The sequence below is a fragment of the Triticum aestivum genome, chromosome 6B (assembly GCF_018294505.1).
Source record: "Triticum aestivum cultivar Chinese Spring chromosome 6B, IWGSC CS RefSeq v2.1, whole genome shotgun sequence".
NCBI lineage: Eukaryota > Viridiplantae > Streptophyta > Magnoliopsida > Poales > Poaceae > Triticum > Triticum aestivum.
Window position 1 is genome coordinate 320,286,639 of NC_057810.1, and position 18,500 is coordinate 320,305,138.

An 18,500-nucleotide genomic window follows, 5' to 3' on the forward strand; every position below is an offset into this window, starting at 1 on the left:
GGGGAAAATGCTCGGATGCATGAGACGAACACGTATGCCAATGCGATGCACATGATGCATGATAAAATGCAACACGCAAGAAAATGACATAGCAACAGGAGCGAATAACTGGCGGACACCTGACACATCAGATCTGGGGCGTTACAACTCTACCCTCTAAAATTGTTGCAATCCCCTATACTTGTGGGTTATCAAGACTATTTTCTGGTGCCGTTGCAGGGGAGCATAGCTCTATTCTTTGAGTCACTTGGGATTTATATCTGCTGGACACTATGAAGAACTTGAAATATGACCGAACTACTATTTTGCCCTCAACTACGAGGGGAGGTAAGGAACTGCCATCTAGCCTTGCACTAGATTATCCTTCCATTATGAGTAGGTTTGCGACACCTAAACCTACTACTGCTATTGATTCTGATATGTCGCATGTTATTGATGATGCCACTTCTGCTATGCATGATACTTATGATGAAACTACTTCTATGCTTGATACTACTGTGCCACTTGATGAATATCTTGATGAGCAAATTGCTAGGTCTAGAGAAAGAGAAATTATTGAACCTGAACACGATGATGTTAGTGATGATGAACCTATGCCTGCTATTCCTGAGGGTTATCTTTTTGATGTTGAATCTTCTGAGGCTATTCTTGCTTGCCAGGATGAACATGAACGTAAGAGGTTGCTAGTTAAATGGAGTAAAGAATCTTTTAGAGGTAGAATGAAACCCGACCCTGCTTTTGCTACCTCGCCTATCTGTGTGCCTGATCATGATTATTATGATTTTTTCTGTTGATCCAGATTTAATTACTTTGGTTGAATCTGATCCTTTTTATGGCTATGAATCTGAAACTGTTGTGGCACATCTTACTAAGTTAAATGATATAGCTGCCCTGTTTACTAATAATGAGAGATCGCGCTACCTTTATTTACTTAAGATATTTCCGTTCTCATTAAAGGGTGATGCTAAGATATGGTATAGTTCTCTTGATCCTAGTTGTGTGCAAAGTCCCCAGGATATGATTTATTACTTCTCTGCTAAATATTTCCCCTGCTCATAAGAAACAAGCTGCCTTGAGGGAAATATACAATTTTGTGCAAATTGAAGAAGAGAGTCTCCCACAAGCTTGGGGGAGGCTTCTCAAGTTACTTAATGCTTTGCCTGATCATCCTCTTAAGAAACCTGAAATATTTGATATCTTTTATAATGGACTAACCGATGCTTCCAGAGATTACCTGGATAGTTGTGTTGGTTCTCTTTTCAGGGAAAGAACACCGGATGATGCTGAACTTCTATTGAATAATATGTTGGCTAATGAAAATAATTGGGCACCTCCCAAGCTACCTCCTGAGCCAGTTCCAGAGCCAATTCCTAAACCAACTCCAAAGAAGAGAGGTGTTCTATTTCTCAGTCCCGAAGATATGCAAGAGGCAAAGAAATCTATGAAAGAAAAAGGTATTAAAGCTGAAGATGTTAAGAATTTACCTCCTATTGAAGAAATACATGGTCTTAATTTACTGCCTGCTGAAGAAGTATATGATCTCAATTACTTATTTAATGAAGAACCTCCCGATATCCCGACACAGGTAGTAAAGGTAAATTCTCTCTATAGATATGATAAAGTTGAAGTCCCTCCTACTAAAATTGCCAGCCAGTGCTTGGATGAGTTTGATGACTTTATGTTTAAGCAAGATGATTTTAATGCTTACTTTGGTAGATAATTAAAATAGAATGCCTTTATGATTAAACGTTTGGGTGATTATATGGCTGATATTAGAGGCGAACTTAAACTTGTTAGCAAACATGCTTCTATGGTTACTACTCAAGTAGAACAAGTACTTAAAGCTCAGAAAGAAGTGCTTGATGAAATGAATAGTAAGAAAAACGATTATGTTGTTAGAGTTGCTACAAGAACCGGTAGAATGACTCAGGAACCTTTGTATCCTGAAGGCCACCCTAAGAGAATCGAGCAAGATTCTCAGAGAAACAATATCGATATACCTAGTTCTTCTAAGAGGAAGAAAAAGAAAAATGATAGGACTTTGCAAACTTCTAGTGAACCTATCACTGAACCACCTGAGAATCCAAATGATATCTCTGTTTCTGATGCTGAAACACAATCAGGTGATGAACATGAACCTAGTGATAATGTTAATGATAATGTTCATGTTGATGCTCAACCTAGTAATAATAATGATGTAGAAGTTGAACCTGCTGTTGATCTTGATAACCCAAAAGAATCAACGTTATGATAAAAGAGACTTTGTTGCTAGGAAACATGGTAAAGAAAGGGACCATGGGTTCAGAAACCCATGCCTTTTCCTCCGAAACCATCCAAGAAAAAGGATGATGAGGATTTTGAGAGCTTTGGTGAAATGATTAGACCCATATTTTTGCGTATGCGATTAACTGATGTGCTCAAGACAAATCCTTATGCTAAATATATGAAGGATATTATTACTAATAAAAGAAAGATACCTGAAGCTGAAATTTCCACCATGCTTGCTAATTATACTTTTAAGGGTGGAAGACCCAAGAAACTTGGAGATCCCGGAGTACCTACTATACCATGCTCCATTAAAAGAAGTTATGTTAAAACTGCTTTATGTGATCTTGGAGCCGGTGTTAGTGTTATGCCTCTCTATTTATATCGTAGACTTGACTTGAATACGTTGACTCCTACTGAAATATCTTTGCAAATGGCTGATAAATCAACTGCTATACCTGTCGGTATTTGTGAGGATGTGCCTGTGGTGGTTGCAAATGTTACTATTTTAACAGACTTTGTTATTCTTGATATTCCCGAGGATGATAGTATGTCTATTATTCTTGGAAGACCTTTCCTTAATACTGTAGGGGCTGTTATTGATTGCACCAAAGGCAATGTTACTTTTCATGTTAATGGCAATGAGCACATGGTACATTTTCCGAGGAAAGAACCTCAAGTTTGTAGTATCAACTCTATTGGAAAAGTTCCATCGATTATATTTGGAGGTTTTGAATTTCCTCTCCCTACTGCCAAGAAAAAGTATGATATTCTTATTGTTGGGGATTTTCATATCCCCGTTGAGGTAACTTAGTGTCATTCGAAATTTCACCGGTTCCGGGATTATTCGGAATGAGTTTGTTAACAAGACTTGATCAACCTTGTTAGTGGGTTCATTTTGATGATCACGAGATGGATGAAACTAGAAGCACAACCTTCTGTACCCTCTTTATATTTTTTTGTTACTTAGTAAAAATAAAGTAAAATAGTATTTTTCTGTCTGTTTCCTGACTTATCCGTGCAATATAAAAATATCCCAAAAATAAAAGTCCTCAGAATGCCATGCCAATTTAATATGATTTTTTTCGAGAATATTTGAAAATTTACTGTGCAAAAATTACCACGGGGGGAGCTGCCACCTGGCCACGATGGTGGACGGCGCGCCCTACCTCCCTGGGCGCACCCCCTGCCTCGTGGGCCCACGGTGGCCCTCCTCTACTTATTCTTGCACCCATCTTCTTCCTCTGTCTCACACAAACACGAAAAACTAACTCAAGCACGAGTTCCAGCCCCCGTTGTTGTGATTCTCGATCTCCTTGCTCAAAGCACCTCTCGCAAAACTGCTTGGGGAGATTGTTCCTTGGTATGTGACTCCTCCATTGGTCCAATTAGTTTTTGTTCTAGTGCTTTATTCATTGCAAATTTGTGCTGCATAGGTGACCATGTTCTTGAGCTTGCATGTCAAATTTATATGGTTCCAAGTAGTTCTAATGCTTGATATAGGCCCTAGGCACTTGTGGGAGTTGTTGCTATCAATTTTATTGAAGTTGGTTCACTTTTATTTGAGGTTACTAAAAATTTCAGATTGTTTCAGAAATAATGAAGAGAATTTTGAGGGGCTCGTCGAGCCGAAGCTCTAAGGAAAAACAAAAGGAAGAAGAGGAGAAGCCCAAATTTAATTTACCTCGCACTGCGTAGGTCCGGCCGTGTGAATGGCCTTCCGATGACTTCTTGAGGAGAGCTGGGATTCATGAAGATTTCTATTTATTGATCGAGAACGCCGGCCTCACCGACTTCCTCCACGACCAACATCATCAGTATCTCTTACTCACAAATACTTTTGTGCAAAACTTCTACTTTTTCCCTAAGAAATCACCTCCAACAGTAGAGTTTCATTTATATGACATTGTTAAAGAGATGACATTAGCAAAATTCTACGAGGTTTGCAGAATACCCTTTGAGGGCACCTTAGATGAACCCCACCATAATGAATTAGAAGCTTTTGTCAACACTATCACGGTGGGAGAAACCAGGAAGGTTTCTGATGCAAGGATCACTAGCATACATTATCCTGTTTTACGCTACTTTGCCTTATTTGCTAGTCGTTGCTTGATTGGATGCGGGAACTGTGGGAACCTTAGTATTCCTGATATTATTATTTTGCTCCATGTTTTATACCGCGATAACTCTGTTAGTATGGGTGGAATTGTTGCTAGATGGTTAAGTCTGAACCGTACTAAGGGCCCCATCTTTGGAGGCATTTATGCTTCGCGCCTAGCTAAACATTTTGAAATACCTATTAGGCATGCGGAGAAAGAAGAATCAGCGCTGCCCCGTGCTTATTTAGATTACAAGAGTATGATAGCGCATGATTTTTCTTGTTAAGAGTCACGATGGGGAGCTTAAATATAAATTATACTTTGATAAACATCACCCTAAGACTATTACTCTTCCTGCTCCTGCTTTCTTTGATTCACAGGCAAAAAGAAGATATATTATTACTAGAGAGGAGGCAGATGAGTACGAAAGGAGAGTAGAGGCTGCTCGACTCCACGCTATAGCACAGGTGGCGATAGCCGCTGCGTCATGATACGACCCCAGTTTCACCTACGGATATCCGCCAGGCCATCCCTGACATTAGACCAACTTAGGCCAAAAGCCTAAACTTGGGGGAGTACGTATTTCCCGCCGACATTTACATTTATGTTCACACACACTCATTGCTAGATGTCGGTGCTCATACTCTTTCATTGTATTATCCATGCTAGTTTAAATTTCTTTTTCCTGCTTTCTTCTTGTGTGTTTTATAAACTTAAAAAAAATAGTTAGTTTACTTTCCATGCTTGTAGTAGAATTAAAAAGAAAACCCAAAAATATTTCCTGTTCTTCTTTTACTTGTTGGGAGCTTTCCCGTGTAAATAGTTTTTATTTCTTTTTCTTTATTTGGGGCGAGAAGACCATATTGAAAATGCTTAGTGGCTCTTATATGCATGATTGTTTAAACTTAGAGCCCATATTACTTGTCTTCTCTCTTGAGTTGAATGCTTGCAGATTCCAGCTTAGTCCAATGCACGTGCACTCTTATTATTATACACACCGTTCGGTCGTGCAAGTGAAAGGAAATAATGATGATATATGATGGACTTATTGAGAAGAGAAAAGTTGTACGAACTCGACCTCTTTTGTTTTTGTAAATATGATGATTCATCATTCCTGATTCAGCTATTATAAAGTAAACATATTTGCAATGACATTTAGAGATTATAGTTGCTTGTGCCATGCTTGATTAGCTATGAGTTATAATGGTTTACCTTGTGTGCCAACATGCTATTAGAATGATTATGATATGGTATGATGGGGTGGTATCCTCCTTTAAATGCATTGAGTGACTCGACTTGGCACATGTTCACGCATGTAGTTGAATCCAATCAACATAGCCTTCATGATATTTATGTTCATTGTGGATTATATCCTACTCATGCTTGTACTCGGTGTGAATTAATTTTAATGCATGTTTACGACTATTGTCGCTCTCTCAGTTGGTCGCTTCCCAGTCTTTTGCTAGCCTTCACTTGTACTAAGCAGGAATACTGCTTGTGCATCCAAACTCCTTAAACCCAAAGTGATTCCATATGAGTCCACCATACCTTCCTATATGCGGTATTTACCTGCCGTTCCAAGTAAATTTGTATGTGCCAAACTCTAAACCTTCAAATAAACATTCTGTTTTGCATGCTCGAATAGCTCATATGTCAACTAGAGCTGCCCTTATCTTCCGTGTTAGGCGGGTTATTCTCAAGAGGAGTGGATTCCGCTCCTCATTCACGAGAAAATGGCTTGTATTCGGGATGCCCAGTCCCATGCTTTATGCACATTAAATCAAAATAACTGCAAACAAAACTCCCCTTGGGACCCGTTGAATGTTGGATGCACTCGTTGTTTCGAGCAAGCCATGGATTGATGCTTGTGGAGGAAGGGGAGTATAAACTTTACCATTCTGTTTGGGAAACGCCTATAATCTGTTTAGCATGGAAGATATCATCGTCTTTTAGTTGTTATGTTGACAATGAAACTATGCCGCTCAAAATATAATTTATCTCTATTTCAAAACCGAGCTCTGGCACCTCTACAAATCCCTGCTTCCCTCTGCGAAGGGCCTATCTATTTACTTTTATGTTGAGTCATCACCCTTCTTACTAAAAAGCACCCGCTGGAGAGCACACTGTCATTTGCATTAATTATTATTGGTTTATATTGGGTATGACTTGACTGGATCTCTTTTACCATGAATTACAATGTTTAGTCAGTCCTTGATCTTTAAAGGTGCTCTGCATTTATGTTTTGCGGTCTCAGAAAGGGCTAGCGAGATACCATTTTGTTATATCATGTTATGATTATTTTGAGAAAGTGTTATCACCCGAGTTTTATTATTATGGCTTGCTAGCTGATTATGCTATTGATATGAGTAATTGTGAGACCTACGTGTCATTGTGAGTATGGTTAGTTCATAATAATTGCTGAGACTTGAATGCTGGCTTTTCATGTTTACAACAACAAGAGCAAACAGAGTTTGTAAAAGTTTTTCTTTTTCTCTTTTAGTTTGTCAACTGAATTGCTTGAGGACAAGCAAGGGTTTAAGCTTGGGGGAGTTTATACGTCTCCGTTGTATCTACTTTTCCAAACAGTTTTGCCCTTGTTTTGGACTCTAACTTGTATAATTTGAATGGAACTAACCCAGACTGACGCTATTTTCAGCAGAACTGCCATGGTGTTGTTTTATGTGCAGAAAATAAAAATTCTCGGAATGTCCTGAAACTCCACGGAACACCTTAGAAAAAATAAAGAAAAATCCTCACAAAAGATGAAGACCAGGGGGCCCACACCCTGCTCACGAGGGTGGGGGGAGCCCCCCCTGGGCACGCCCCCTACCTCGTGGGCCCCCTGGTGGCCCTTCGACGCCAACTCCAACTCCATATATTGGCTTTCGGGGAGAAAAAAATTAGAGAGAAGAAATCATCGCGTTTTACGATACGGAGCCGCCGCCAAGCCCTAATCTCTCTCAAGAGGGCTGATCTGGAGTCCGTTCGGGGCTCCGGAGAGGGGGATTCGTCGTCATCGTCATCATCAACCATCCACCATGACCAATTTCATGATGCTCACCGCCGTGCGTGAGTAATTGCATCGTAGGCTTGCTGGACGGTGATGGGTTGGATGAGATTTATCATGTAATCGAGTTAGTTTTGTTAGGGTTTGATCCCTAGTATCCATTATGTTCTGAGATTGATGTTGCTATGACTTTGCTATGCTTAATGCTTGTCACTAGGGCCCGAGTGCCATGATTTCAGATCTGAACCTATTATGTTTTCATGAATATATGTGTGTTCTAGATCTTATCTTGCAAGTCTATAGTCACCTACTATGTGTTATGATCCGGCAACCCCGAAGTGACAATAATCGGGACCACTCCCGGTGATGACCGTAGTTTGAGGAGTTCATGTATTCACTATGTGCTAATGCTTTGTTCCGATTCTCTATTAAAAGGAGGCCTTAATATCCCTTAGTTTCCAATAGGACCCCGCTGCCACGGGAGGGTACGACAAAAGATGTCATGCAAGTTCTTTTCCATAAGCACGTATGACTATATACGGAATACATGCCTACATTACATTGATGAACTGGAGCTAGTTCTGTGTCACCCTAGGTTATGACTGCTACATGATGAACCACATCTGGCATAATTATCCATCGCTAATCCGGTGCCTACGAGTTTTCCATATACTGGTTTACACTTTTTTACTTTTCCGTTTCTACTGTTACAATCACTACAAAATACCAAAAACATTACTTTTGCTATCTTTACTTTTGTTACCGTTACCACCACTATCATATTACTTTGCTACTAAACACTTTGCTGCAGATATTAAGTTTCCAGGTGTGGTTGAATTGACAACTCAGCTCCTAATACTTGAGAATATTCTTTGGCTCCCCTTGTGTCAAATCAATAAATTTGGGTTGAATACTCTACCCTCGAAAACTGTTGCGATCCCCTATACTTGTGGGTTATCACACACAAAAGTTGACATTTTTCTCTGTTGTCTAGAATTTCTGGTGATTTCCAGAAGTGTTCTTGGTAGTTTCTTTTTGTGGTTTTATTTATTTTCAGAGGAGAATTCTTGCCTTGAAGGAAACCAGGAGGAGTGTGACCCTCCTCTGTGCTAAGGCAAGCCACACAAATATTTGCATGGTGTCATTTCAATATTTATGATTTTCCAACTTGAATATGAGTTATTTCATTCATTTAATCATTTCAATGAATAATGGTTATGCTAGTTTACTTTTCCTGCTTGAAGTGCCTAGTTTACAATAGTGTTTGAATGCATGAACTAGTATGATGTAGTAGAAGTATTTTTGAGAGTATGGTTATGATATGGTTAGGTTATGATCGGTATCATTTTCATATATGAGTTATTGTTTTTAATATGATAATGGCATAACTAAAAATGATGAGGTAGGAAACTAGTGAAGTTGAAACCAGTGAGTAAAAGTGATAAGTAGTGCATGTAGCATCATTCTAAGATGTTGATCCGTTTGTTTTCGTGCTATGTGGATATAGTGCATGTCGGATAGTTGCATGTTCATGGCATACTGTGACTTGAGGTTCTTTCATTTCAAGTTAAACCTGATGTAAATTCAACTTGAACATAATGTTGATCGGATCATGGTGCCACTGAATCGAGCTTCCCAGTGCAACCACATTTGCCTTTATGGAAAGGCCTTTATTAGGTCCGTTGTCATGCCTCTGGTCGGTGCCTCCAACGAGGGAAGGTCATGGGCGTGCGATACCCTGGCCCGGTAAGCAAACATAACCTTGTGTGCCTGTTGTTGTTGTTATGGTACCTTGTGCCCGTTTGGGACCATTGATTTTTTTGCCACGTCGGTGGTCGTTGGATGTCTTTGGTAGACATCGGGGCCACCCATGACTTAGCCTCAGAGGGGAGTTGGTCGGAGTGGCCGAGAGAGTTTCATGGCAATGGGAGGGTTCCATTGGAACTCTGTTGATCCACCCGAATGGGAGTGCGTGGTCATGGGTTCCGTGGTGTGGGTACATTGTATGAACCTCTGAAGAGTGTTTATTAATCTATCGATAGCCACGTCCTCATTTACAGTCACAACTCGTAACTAGGTCACACCATGGGTCAACATGAATAAGCTAATCTTGCACACTAAAGATACACCGTGGCACTGGTTATGTGATGAGATCGTGGAGACCATGAGATGGTCGTTGTTGCGGAAACCAAAGAGTTGGTTCCGTTTGTGATGCGGGAGTGATCACCGTTTTGATGATATTGGTTACGAGGTAACTCGTTTGGTAGGTGAGTCTGAGGGACTTGATGCACGAGCATGTTCACTGCATGAGTAGTACATTGATGCTTTGAATGAGTAGTATGTTGATGCTTTGCATGAGTAACATGTCGAGGTTTTGCATTTAACCTGCTTAATTGTCATATTATTGATTGCCATTATGCTTTTACTTGTCGTGAGCTTGCAAGTACATTCACTGTACTAAACTGACGTGTCATGCCAGATTTCAGGAAAGACTTACCATATCGGAGTGCTTCTCGTGTCTAGATCGTGTCCACATCGGTGTCCTTGTGTTATGGAGTTCCACTTCTTCGTGGTTCCGTTGCCGCGTAGTTGTCGTGATTGAGGCTCCTTCATGTTCATTAAATAATGGACATATTGTTCAGCCGCACCGTGTGTGCCTCTTGGCCTCTCTACTTGATGTAATATCGAACCTATGTTTCCGCTAGCATCAATAAAGCGGTTGTTTCTGTACCAAGTTGTTGTGTGTTGCCAGAAGACTAGATCTCTGGGCTGACAATGCAAGGTAAACCGGTCGAGCTAAGTCGGGGTGCCGCAATGCTTGGTATCAGAGCCGTGCTGACTGTAGGACATGCTAGACCGCTGATGCGCTAGTTGAACGGTAGCTAGTTTGAATTGTGTGCCGGTAGTGTTTTGCATTTGATTGCTGCATTGCATGCACTTGATTTATTATTATTTCTAACCCATAATGGTTGTGAGTGTAGATGGCTCCAGTACCGTATGTGTGCCAGTTGGAGCTGTCCTAGTACACTTCGCCGCACCTTCTTCGGAATGTATGGCGTTGCCTCTATCCTCACGGAAGCGACCCATAGTATCGGGTGTACCGGGAGCACCTTGCAGACTCAGTATACGAGTATCACGCCGTGGTTACCTTGAGCAGCAGTTCAGCATCTGGCTCTTACACTCGTTCCTCTGGGAGTGGTTTCGCTTCTACCTCCACTCAGGTTGTCTAGTTTGCTGTGTTTGAGATCCTCGTTGAGCTACGCTACAACGAGATTCAGATCCATACCCACCCTGGTTTTTACTACTATCCATCCCTGCACAGCGATCATCGTGTCCGCTTTCCTATCATCGATCCGGCTGCCGATAGTGTTACTAGCCACCTTTCCCACTATATCACCGCTAGTTATCTTCTGATTCACGAGCTGGTTCGAGAGCTGACTGATGCTCGCACTGCTTCAGTAGCCGCTAGATCCTATCCCACTCCACCTTCCATGGGATTTACTCCATATATTGCACCAGTTTCTAGCTCGCCAGTTACCCTGGTCACTCCTTCGAGTAGCTCGGGCACCTTGACTGTGACTCACTGTAGTGCCCTTGCCAAGTGGGCCTCACTTCTCTCTACTCCCGCAACCCCTATGCTCTAGTCTCATCCCGCACCTGCCCCTGAGGGAGAGTCTTCGAGGCAGCGTCGTCGTGTCACCTTTAACCCGGAGGTTTTCATTAACACCATCAGTTCAGGATCCGAGTCCGGGTCAGGAGAGGACCCCGCTGGTCTAGCAGAGCAGTAGATCGTCAGAGTATCCAAAGTTGGTAGTACGAGTGTAGTCATATTAGTCATGATGTTTCCTTATGTATGAGTACCTGTCATGATGTTCCCTGTCATGTATGAGTCTATGTATAATTATGTTGGAACTTTCTTTATTCGCCCTGGTTTTCATCGCTTTTCTTCGGCTTTGTCATTCACTTTTTCCCGCTTTTGGATGTTTCTCATCTCAGTTGCTTTGCATTGGGAAAAATAAACAAATAGGATGACAAGGGGAGGCTGCAACAGTCACGTTGGTGAGGAGGTACATGTCCGTTGATCAGCAAGACAGGCAGGGCAATCCCCCGAACCATATCTGCAACCGCCGCCTCCACCGCCTCATCCACCAACAGTTGAACAGATAATGCGTGTGTTCGAAGAAAGAAGGAGCAACGATCTGCTTAAAGTATTGAAAAGTGTGCAGGCAATGGTGGGAAATAATGGCATTACAAATGGCAATTATTCCAAGATCTTAGACTTTCAAAGGACTAAGCCACCCAGTTTCACTCAAGTTGCTGACCCGATGGAAGACGACGATTGGTTAAGGACTATTGAAAAGAAATTGGATATTGCTCGCATAGAAGAAGTTGATAAGGTTCCATTTGCAACCCACTATCTGGAAGGAGCCGAAGCTATTTGGTGGGACAATACGAAAGCCATGTGGCTAGCAGATGAAGAAATCACATGGGATAAGTTCAAGGAAAAATTCTGTAGGTACCACATCCCCGCTGGTATCCTGAAAGTTAAACAGCGTGAGTTCCTAGCCCTCACACAAGGCAACTTATCCGTCCCTGAGTATTCAAACAAGTTCACCCATTTAGCTCGATTTCCCTGTATGATGTGGCCACCGAAGAGAGAAAGATTGATAGATTCCTTGGAGGACTGAATCAACACCTCAAATGCACTCTCAATATGCTTGATTTTCCGGATTTCCAGACTCTGGTAAACAAAGCCCTCATTGCAGAACGGGAGCACAAGCTTGTTCATGACAATAAGCCTACCTATAATGATCATAAGCGCAAGTTTGAGCCCAAGAACGATGGCCAGCCAGTGCAGAAGACCCGCACCTGGCAGCAGACTCAGGTTGAGTACAAGCCCAGTTGGCAATATAATGTTAACAAGACCTCTACCCAAGTCAAGAATGTTGTGACCAGCCCGGTGCACGGAGATTGTCAGCGTAACAATTCATGTTTCAATTATGGGCAAACCGGACATTATGCCAGACAGTGCCCCAAGAACGGCAAGTCAAATGCTCCATTCAAGCCGCAAGTCAACCACATGGGACCATATGCTGACCAAAAGACCATCCAAGGGCAAGTTCACCACCTCTCTGCATACGAAGCCCAAGAGGACCCAGAAGTCGTCATTGGTATGTTTCCTGTTAATAGCATACCTGCAATAATTTTATTTGACTCTAGGGCTTCCCACTCTTTTATTTCATAGAGTTTTGTTGCCCAAAACAAGTTTCCTTGCTCTATTTTGGGAAAGGTATGATGGTACAATCCCCGGGATCCGTGCTCAAAAGCAATCTGGCCTATCACAATTTGGAGATTGACATCAAGGGAGTCATCTTCCCATCTTCTTTGATAGTCATCGAGTCTGCCAAGTTGGATATTATTTTGGGAATGAACTAGTTGACTCAACATCAAGTATGCATCAACTATGCGACCAGAGAAGTCTCATTGACAAGTTGAGAAGGTAAAACTACACAGTTCTTTGCTTGAAGAAGCATACCCAAGAAAGAAATGGTCTTCACAGCTATAGTAGAAGAATTGGATTTAATTCATGTGGTGAGTGAGTTTCCAGACATATTCCCTGAGGAATTACCAGGAATGCTACCAGACGAGAGCTTGAGTTTGCAATTGATCTTGTCACGGGAAACAACAACCACCTATGGGACCAGGAGGCCCCTTGCTGGTTCGGCAGGGGGGAGTCGCGTTGCACAAAGAGAAAACGAGCATGAGGAAGCACGACAGAGATCACACGGGTAGTTTTACCCAGGTTCGGGCTGCCGCGAGGCGTAAAACCCTACTCCTGCTTTTGGTGGATTGATGGTGGAAATGTGGTGGTGGATGATACGTCCATTTTGCATCATGCTTTTATATCAATATTTATTGCATTATGGGATGTTATTACACATTATATCTCAATACTTATGGCTATTCTTTCTTATTTTACAAGGTTTACCATGAAGAGGGGGAATGCCGGCAGCTGGAATTCTGGCTGGAAAAGGAGCAAACATTGGAAACCTATTCTGCACTGCTCCAGAAATCCTGAAACTCCACGAAACCTATTTTTTGGAATTAATAAGAATTATTGAGCGGAAGAAATACATCAGGAGTCCCATACCCTGGCCAGGAGGGTGGGGGCGCGCCCACCCCTACTGGGCGTGCCCCTGTCTCCTGGGCCCCCTGGTGGCCCCCCGGTGTCCATCTTCTGCTATATGAAGGCTTTTACCCTGGAAAAAATCGTGGGCAAGCTTACGGGACGAAACTCCGCCGCCACGAGGCGGAACCTTGGCGAGACCAATCTAGGGCTCCGTCGGAGCTGTTCTGCCGGGGACACTTCCCTCCGGGAGGGGGAAATCATCACCAACAATCCTCTCATCGGGAGGGAGTTAATCTCCATCAACATCTTCACCAGCACCATCTCCTCTCAAAACCCTAGTTCATCTCTTGTATCCAATCTTGTATCCAAACCACAAATTGCTACCTGTGGGTTGCTAGTAGTGTTGATTACTCCTTGTAGTTGATGCTAATTGGTTTACTTGGTGGAAGACCATATGTTCAGATCCTTTATGCATATTATTACTCCTCTGATTATGAACATGAATATGCTTTGTGAGTAGTTACGTTTGTTCCTGAGGACATGGGTGAAGTCTTGCTATTAGTAGTCATGTGAATTTGGTATTCATTCGATATTTTGATGAGATGTATTTTGTCTTTTCCTCTAGTGGTGTTATGTGAACGTCGACTACATGACACTTCACCATTATTTGGGCCTAGAGGAAGGCATTGGGAAGTAATAAGTAGATGATGGGTTGCTAGAGTGACAGAAGCTTAAACCCTAGTTTATGCGTTGCTTCGTTAGGGGCTGATTTGGATCCATATGTTTAATGTTGTGGTTAGGTTTACCTTAATACTTCTTTTGTAGTTGCGGATGCTTGCAATAGGGGTTAATCATAAGTGGGATGCTTGTCCAAGTAAGGGCAGTACCCAAGCACCGGTCCACCCACATATCAAATTATCAAAGTACCGAACGCGAATCATATGAACGTGATGAAAACTAGCTTGACGATAATTCCCATGTGTCCTCGGGAGCTCCTTTCTCATTATAAGAAATTGTCCAGGCTTATCCTTTGCTACATAAAGGATTGGGCCACCTTGCTGCACTTTATTTACTTTATTTACTTGTTACTCGTTACAATTTATCTTATCACAAAACTATCTATTACCTACAATTTCAGTGCTTGCAGAGAAAACCTTACTGAAAACCGCTTATCATTTCCTTCTGCTCCTCGTTGGGTTCGACACTCTTACTTATCGAAAGGACTACGATAGATCCCCTACACTTGTGGGTCATCAAGACTCTTTTCTGGCGCCGTTGCCGGGGAGTGTAGCGCTTTTGGTGAGTGGAACTTGGTAAGGAAACATTTATATAGTGTGCTGAAATTTTCTGTTACTTGTCACTATGGAAACTAATCCTTTGAGGGGCTTGTTCGGGGTATCTTCACCCCGACCAGAAGAGCAAAGAGTTGCTCCTCAACCTACTGAACTTTTTGAAAATATTTACTTTGAGATTCCTTCGGGTATGATAGAGAAACTGCTAGCTAATCCATTTGCAGGAGATGGAACATTGCATCCCGATTTACACCTTATCTTTGTGGATGAAGTTTATGGATTATTTAAGCTTGCAAGTATTCCCGATGATGTTGTCAAAAGGAAGGTCTTCCCTTTATCTTTTAAGGGAGATGCATTGACATGGTATAGGCTATGTGATGATACGAGATCTTGGAATTATAAACGATTGAAGTTGGAATTTCACCAGAAGTTCTATCCTATGCATCTTGTTCATCGTGATCGTAATTACGTATATAATTTCTGGCCTCGCGAAGGAGAAAGCATCGCTCAAGCTTGGGGGAGGCTTAAATCAATGTTATATTCATGCCCCAATCATGAGCTCTCCCGGGAAATGATTATTCAAAAATTTTATGCTCGGCTTTCTCTCAATGATCGCAACCTGCTCGATACTTCCTGTGCTGGTTCTTATATGCTGAAGACTATTGATTTCAAATGGGACTTATTGGAAAGAATTAAATGCAACTCTGAAGATTGGGGTTCCGACGATGGTAAGGAGTCAGGTATGACACCTAAGTTCGATTGTGTTAAATCTTTTATGGATACCGATGCTTTTCGTGGATTTAGCGCTAAGTATGGACTTGACTCTGAGATAGTAGCTTCTTTCTGTGAATCTTTTGCTACTCAAGTTGATCTCCCTAAAGAGAAGTGGTTTAAATATAATCCTCCCGTTGAAGTAAAAGTAGTTGCACCTATTACCGTTGAAGAAAAGACTATCACCTATAGTGATCCTGTTGTTCCTACTACTTATGTTGAGAAACCTCCTTTTCCTGTTAGGATAAAGGATCATGCTAAAACTTCGACTGTTGTTCGTAAGAGTAATACTAGGACTTATACACCTCCTGAGCAAATCAATGTTGAACCTAGTATTGCTATGGTTAAAGATCTCTTGGATGATGATTTAGATGGACATGTTATTTATTTCTGTGGTGAAACTGCTAATTTAGCTAGACCAGATACTAAGATACATAGACCTTTGGTAGGCATGCCTGTTATTTCCGTTAAAATAGGAGATCATTGTTATCATGGTTTATGTGATATGGATGCTAGTTCTAGTGCGATACCCTATGACTTATATAAAGAAATTATGCATGGTATTGCACCCATTGAATTGGAAGACAATGATGTTACCATTAAGCTTGCTAATAGGGATACCATTAAACCACTTGGGATAGTTAGAGATGTTGAAGTTTTGTGTGGGAAGGTTAAATATCCTGCTGATTTTCTTGTTCTTGGTTCCCCACAAGATGACTTTTGTCCCATTATTTTTGGTAGACCCGTCTTAAATACAGCTAGTGCTAGGATTGATTGTGAAAAACATACTGTCACAGTTGGCTTAGATGGTATGTCTCATGAGTTTAATTTTGCTAAGTTTCATAGACAACCTCATGATAGAGAATCACCTAGTATGGATGAGATTATTGGTCTTGCTTCCATTGCTGTGCCTCCTACTGATCCGTTAGAACAATATTTGCTTGACCATGAAAATGATATGTTTATGAAGGAAAGAAGGGAAATAGATGAAGTGTTCCTTAAACAGGAACTTGTGCTGAAACATAACCTTCCCGTTGAAATTCTTGGGGATCCCCCTCCACCCAAGGGTGATCCCGTGTTTGAACTCAAACCATTACCTGATAATCTTAAGTATGCTTATCTTGATGAAAAGAAAATATATCCTGTTATTATTAGTGCTAACCTTTCAGAGCAAGAAGAAGAAAGATTATTGAAAACTCTGAAGAAGCACCGAGCAGCTATTGGATATACTCTGGATGATCTTAAGGGCATTAGTCCCACATTATGCCAACACAAAATTACAGTGGAGAAAGATGCCAAACCAGTTAGAGATCCTCAACGACGACTAAATCCCAAGATGAAAGAAGTGGTAAGAAAGGAGATACTAAAGCTCCTTGAGGCAGGTATAATTTATCCCGTTGCTGATAGTGATTGGGTAAGCCCTGTCCATTGTGTTCCTAAAAAGGGAGGTATTATCGTTGTTCCTAATGATAAAGATGAATTGATCCCGCAAAGAATTATTACGGGTTATAGGATGGTAATTGATTTCCATAAATTAAATAAGTCTACTAAAAAAGATCATTACCCTTTGCCTTTTATTGATCAAATGCTAGAAAGACTATCCAAACACACTCATTTCTGCTTTCTAGATGGTTATTCTGGTTTCTCTCAAATACCTGTGTCAGTCGGGGATCAATCAAAAACTACTTTTACTTGCCCTTTCGGTACTTTTGCTTATAGACGTATGCCTTTTGGTTTATGTAATGCACCTGCTACCTTTCAAAGATGCATGATGGCTATATTCTCTGATTTTTGTGAAAAGATTTGTGAGGTATTCATGGATGACTTCTCCGTTTATGGATCCTCTTTTGATGATTGTTTGAGCAACCTTGATCGAGTTTTGCAGAGATGCGAAGACACTAGTCTCGTCCTGAATTGGGAAAAGTGTCACTTTATGGTTAATGAAGGCATTGTCTTGGGGCACAAGATTTCTGAGAGAGGTATTGAAGTTGACAAAGCCAAAGTTGATGCTATTGAAAAGATGCCATGTCCCAAGGACATAAAAGGTATAAGAAGTTTCCTTGGTCATGCCGGTTTTTATAGGAGGTTCATTAAGGACTTCTCTAAAATCTCTAGGCCTCTGACTAATTTATTGCAAAAAGATATTCCTTTTGTCTTTGATGATGATTGTGTAGAAGCATTTGAAATACTTAAGAAAGCTTTGATCACTGCACCTATTGTTCAGCCACCTGATTGGAATTTACCTTTTGAAATTATGTGTGATGCTAGTGATTATGCTGTAGGTGCTGTTCTAGGGCAAAGAGTTGATAAGAAATTGAATGTTATCCAGTATGCTAGTAAGACTCTTGATACTGCCCAGAGAAATTATGCTACTACTGAAAAAGAGTTCTTAGCAGTTGTGTTTGCATGTGATAAGTTTAGACCTTATATTGTTGATTCCAAAGTTACTATTCACACTGATCATGCTGCTATTAAATATCTTATGGAAAAGAAAGATGCTAAGCCTAGACTCATTAGATGGGTTCTCTTGCTCCAAGAATTTGATTTGCATATTATTGATAGAAAGGGAGCTGAGAACCCCGTTGCAGACAACTTGTCTAGGTTAGAGAATGTTCTTGATGACCCACTGCCTATTGATGATAGCTTTCCTGATGAACAATTAGCGGTCATTAATGCTTCTCGTACTGCTCCTTGGTATGCTGATTATGCTAATTACATTGTTGCTAAATTTATACCGCCTAGTTTCACATACCAGCAAAAGAAAAAGTTCTTTTATGATTTAAGACATTACTTCTGGGATGACCCACACCTTTATAAAGAAGGAGTAGATGGTGTTATTAGACGTTGTGTGCCTGAGCATGAACAGGAACAGATCCTACGCAAGTGTCACTCTGAATCTTATGGAGGACACCACGCTGGAGATAGAACTGCACACA